Source organism: Ovis canadensis, chromosome 4, assembly GCF_042477335.2.
Source record: "Ovis canadensis isolate MfBH-ARS-UI-01 breed Bighorn chromosome 4, ARS-UI_OviCan_v2, whole genome shotgun sequence".
NCBI classification, from domain to species: Eukaryota; Metazoa; Chordata; class Mammalia; order Artiodactyla; family Bovidae; genus Ovis; species Ovis canadensis.
Genome location: NC_091248.1, coordinates 126,936,319 through 126,941,394, shown reverse-complemented (window position 1 = coordinate 126,941,394; position 5,076 = coordinate 126,936,319). Strand labels below are relative to the sequence as shown.

The 5,076-nt window shown below is 44.6% G+C and overlaps 1 non-coding gene across 1 annotated transcript; it reads left to right on the top strand.

Moving 5' to 3' along the window:
• Positions 1-4,201: 4,201 nt before the first annotated feature.
• TRNAC-GCA (transfer RNA cysteine (anticodon GCA)) lies at positions 4,202-4,273 on the top strand. Its single transcript has one exon. It is a non-coding gene; the product is annotated as a tRNA-Cys (tRNA).
• Positions 4,274-5,076: the final 803 nt, after the last annotated feature.

Here is a 5,076-nt window from a genome sequence, read left to right as displayed (position 1 = left end):
GTCCTTAAAAGAAAAACAAATATTTTTTACATTTCTAGGTAGTTTATGAAAATAAAACAGTACTGAAAATATTTTTACATTTGAGATAATGCTCTGTCATTTAACACACAATCCCCTGGCTTTAAAAATATCAGTGACCTTGTCATTCACTCAACTGAGCTGTTCCCTTCTTCCTTGCTTTGGGGTTTTTTAAATCTCCCTCGGAGATTCTAATGGTGCTTCCCAGGTGGCTAGTGGTAAAGAATCCACCTGCCAATGCAGGAGATGCAAGAGTCACAGGTTTGTCACCTGGGTCAGGAAGATCCCTTTGCATAGGAAGTGGCAACTTACTTCAGTGTTCTTGCCTGAAAATTTCCATGAACAAAAGAGCTGGACGTGACCAAGCGACTGAGCGTGTGCAAACACACACACACAGATTCTAATATGGTCAGGACTGAGAAACAGGACAGCGTGTAATTTATGCATTATTGTGAACTATATGAAATTTAAATAGCTTGTGGTATCTTAGTTCCCCAACTAGGGAGTAAACCGGTGCCCCCTGCAGTGTGAAGTCCTAACCACTGGACTGCCAGGGAAGTCCCAATAGTTTTTGATCATGGAGATATCGCATACCTCACTTAACTACCTCTTTAGTATTGGGCATATCAGTTTCTATTTTATTTGCTTAAATATTTTAAATAACACTTACGGGGTCTTATATATCCTTGAGCCAACATTTGTTCATATTTCAGGTTTTTCTAAGGATGGATTCCAACAAAGGAAATTACTACCAAGTCAAAGGGAATTAATTATTTTAATCTCTGGTTTGACACTGCTGTTCCCCTCAAGAAAGACTGTATACCAATTACAGTCCCAATTTATACTACTAGTTCAGTTCAGTTCAGTCACTCAGTTGTGTCTGACTCTTTGCGACCCCATGAATTACAGCACCCCAGGCCTCCCTGTTCATCACCATCTCCCGGAGTTCACCCAGACTCACGTCCTTCGAGTCTGTGATGCCATCTAGCCATCTCATCCTCGGTCGTCCCCTTCTCCTCCTGCCCCCAATCCCTCCCAGCATCAGAGTCTTTTCCAATGAGTCAACTCTTCTCATGAGGTGGCCAAAATATTGGAGTTTCAGCTTTAGAATCATTCCTTCCAAAGAAATCCCAGGGTTGATCTCTTTCAGAATGGACTGGTTGGATCTCCTTGCAGTCCAAGGGACTCTCAAGAGTCTTCTCCAACACCACAGTTCAAAAGCATCAATTCTTCGGCACTCAGCCTTCTTCACAGTCCAACTCTCACATCCATACATGACCACTGGAGAAACCATAGCCTTGACTAGACGGACCTTAGTCAGCAAAGTAATGTCTCTGCTTTTCAATATGTTGTCTACGTTGGTCATAACTTTTCTTCCAAGGAGTAAGTGTCTTTTAATTTCCTGGCTGCAGTCACCATCTACAGTGATTTTGGAGCCCAAAAAAATAAAGTCTGACACTGTTTCCACTGTTTCCCCATCTATCTCCCATGAAGTGATGGGACCGGATGCCATGATCTTTGTTTTCTGAATGTTGAGCTTTAAGCCAACTTTTTCACTCTCCTCTTTTACTTTCATCAAGAGGCTTTTTAGCTCCTCTTCACTTTCTGCCATAAGGGTGGTGTCATCTGCATATCTGAGGTTATTGATATTTCTCCTGGCAATCTTGATTCCAGCTTGTGTTTCTTCCAGTCCAGCGTTTCTCATGATGTACTCTGCATAGAAGTTAAATAAGCAGGGTGACGATATACAGCCTTGACGTACTCCTTTTCCTATTTGGAACCAGTCTGTTGTTCCATGGCCAGTTCTAACTGTTGCTTCCTGACCTGCATACAGATTTCTCAAGAGGCAGGTCAGGTGGTCTGGTATTCCCATCTCTTGAAGAATTGTCCACAGTTTCTTGTGATCCACACGGTCAAAGGCTTTGGCATAGTCAATAAAGCAGAAATAGATGTTTTTCTGGAACTCTCTTGCTTTTTCCCTGATCCAGCGGATGTTGGCAATTTGATCTCTGGTTCTTCCGCCTTTTCGAAAACCAGCTTGAACAGCAGGGAGTTCACGGTTCACGTATTGCTGAAGCCTGGCTTGGAGAATTTTGAGCATTACTTTACTAGCATGTGAGATGAGTGCAATTGTGCGGTAGTTTGAGCATTCTTTTGCATTTCCTTTCTTTGGGATTGGAATGAAAACTGACCTTTTCCAGTCCTGTGGCCAGTGCTGAGTTTTCCAAATTTGCTGGCATATTGAGTGCAGCACTTTCACAGCATCATCTTTCAGGATTTGAAATAGCTCAACTGGAATTCCATCACCTCCACTAGCTTTGTTCGTAGTGACGCTTTCTAAGGCCCACTTGACTTCACTTTCCAAGATGTCTGGCTCTAGATTAGTGATCACATCATCATGAGTATCTGGGTCGTGAAGATCTTTTTTGTACAGTTCTTCCATGTATTCTTGCCACCTCTTCTTAATATCTTTTGCTTCTGTTAGGTCCATACCATTTCTGTCCTTTATCAAGCCCATCTTTTAATTTTTTCCTCACTTGATAGGTGGTAAACATTATATTTTAATTTGCATTTCTTTGGTCTGAGATCTACCCTGATTCACTGAAAGGAAGCCCAGGTGGCACAGTGGTAAAGAAACTGCCTGCAGTGCAGCAGACTTACAGGACACTCCCAGAAGTTACAAGTTCAATCCCTTGGTCAGGAAGATCCCTTGGAGTAGGAGATAGCAATCTGCTCTAGTATTATTGCCTGGAAAACTTGCAGGGACTGAGGAGCCTGGCAGGCCACAGCCCAGGGAGTCACAAAGAGTCAGACACAACTGAGCACGCACCATCAATGCACTGATGGCCTAAGTGGGCCCTTTACACATTAATTTATTTGCAATAGTTTGTGATAAATTACAAAAATATTTTCCCAACTTGCCATTAATCTCCCAGTTTTGTTCATATTCCTAAACTCTTCATGTTTATGTAGCCAAAACTACTGATATTTTCTGTTGGAATTTCTTCCATACCTTCCCTGCTGTTCAGACATTAGCTAGGTATTCATTTATATTCTCTTCTCCTGTATGTTTGGTTTTGTTATACACAATGCTTTCATCCTCTTGGGCTGTGTTTTGATGTACAAAAAGCAGGTGCGTTGCTACTTTAATTATTTTTCCCAAATAGCTAATTAAACTCTCCCAGTTTCATTTATGTAAATAACCTTTCCTTTCCCGTCTGAATTCACGACTGCTCTAACTCTGGGCTGTAAAGCACGGGGTTAAGTGTGTGGGCTCCAGCGCCAGGCGGCCTGCGTTTGCATCCGGCTTACTAATCACGTCTCCTTGGACTGCTTTCTGCACATCCCGGCGCCTCGCGTTCCTCAGCTCTGCTGCTGGGGTACCGATCGCAGCCCTGCATCAGAGGGTTGTTGTGACCGTCATCACTGCTCAGGCACTTGTGACGATCTTTCATCACGTTTGTAATGTTTTCCCGGGTCCGGGTGTCAGGTGTTCTTAGATGTTCTAATAATTACAATGGAAAAGTCCTCCAGTGCGCTCCTGTTATACTCACAATTTTCTTAGCTCCCTATTTCATTTTTGGAAATAAATGGCCTGTCTTGTATTTATTAGGCCTGGTCTTCCGATTACTTCTTAAGGAAGGAGTTTGAAAAAAGGGCACTGCTTGATTGGGCTGGAGGAAGGAGGACTAGCCGAGGTCTGGCGGTTAGGAGAGCAGAGCCCTGAGGGGCTTGGAGGGCGGTGGGAAGAGGAAAGGTAGGCAGCGAAGAAGAGGAGACGGAGGACGAGACCGAAGGGCAAAGGGCAGATAGAGCAGGACGAACAAGGCGGGCCGGACTCGGACCCCAGTTTGGCAGCGTGGGAGAGTTCCGAGCCACCTGCGTTTTCTCCTGGTAACCCGAGAGTGCCTCAACCTCTGTGCTTCTGGGTCAGAGGGCCTCAAACTCTGCGCTTCTGGGTGAGAAGTCCTCCACCTCTGCACTTCCGGGTGTGGGCTGAAGACTGACCGAATCGATCTTCCCACCAACCTGAAGAGGAAGACCGGTTGGGTTTCAGAGCAGGAGGGCCAGTCTGGAATGACCATGGGTGTTGGAGCCCATGGCGGGGGCTGCGGAGGTGGGCAGGGTCCAGATGTAGCTACAGCAGCATAAAGGTGTGAGTTGAGACTGTCCTATAACAGCAGGGGGTGTAGCTCAGGGGTAGAGCATTTGACTGCAGATCAAGAGGTCCCCGGTTCAAATCCGGGTGCCCCCTTCTGGTGCTCCATTTTGGAGTTTGGCATAGTCGACCTTCCTTGGGTCCCTGTAACTCTCTCTGTAGTTCAAGCAACCCCTCTACCCTGAAAACAACACCCACTGACTCTTTCCCATCTGAAGAGAGATTCCTTCCTGTCTTCGCACTGTCGTTTCATCCCCACAGGAGACCTGCAAGATCAGGATTTGGGGATGACAGTCAATCCAATCCTCTCAGTCCACCAGCCAGGTTGGTTTTCCCAAGGCCAAGGTCTCCACCAGTGCTCCCTCCAGGAACGGAATGCAAGCTACATATCTGAATTTACATTTACTAGTAGCCCCCTTAAATATTTAAAGTAAAAAAGGGAAAATGGGTGAAGGGTGTCAAAAGGTACAGAATTAGATAAATAAGTCTTGAGGAGCAATGTAGTACAGCATGGTGACTATAGTCGCTGTATTAACAATATTTTATTGGATATTTGAAAGTTGCTAAGAGAGTAGACCTTGAAAGTTCTTATAACAAGGGAGGAATGTAACCATGTGAGGTGCCTGATGTTAACTAGACTTATTGTGGTGATCATTTGTCAATATATACATGTATCAAATCATGCTGTACACCTTTGATATTACATTGTATGTCAATTATATCTCATTAAAACTGGGGGAAATGTTTTCATAAAAATAAAGTAAAACGACATCAGCAAAATGAATCTCCTTTTGTGGAGGGGGCGTGCTCTGCAGCTTGTGGGATCTTCGTTCCCCAACCAGGGAGCAAACCCCCCCACTCTGAAAGTGCCAAGTCCTAACCACTGGGCCACCAAGGAA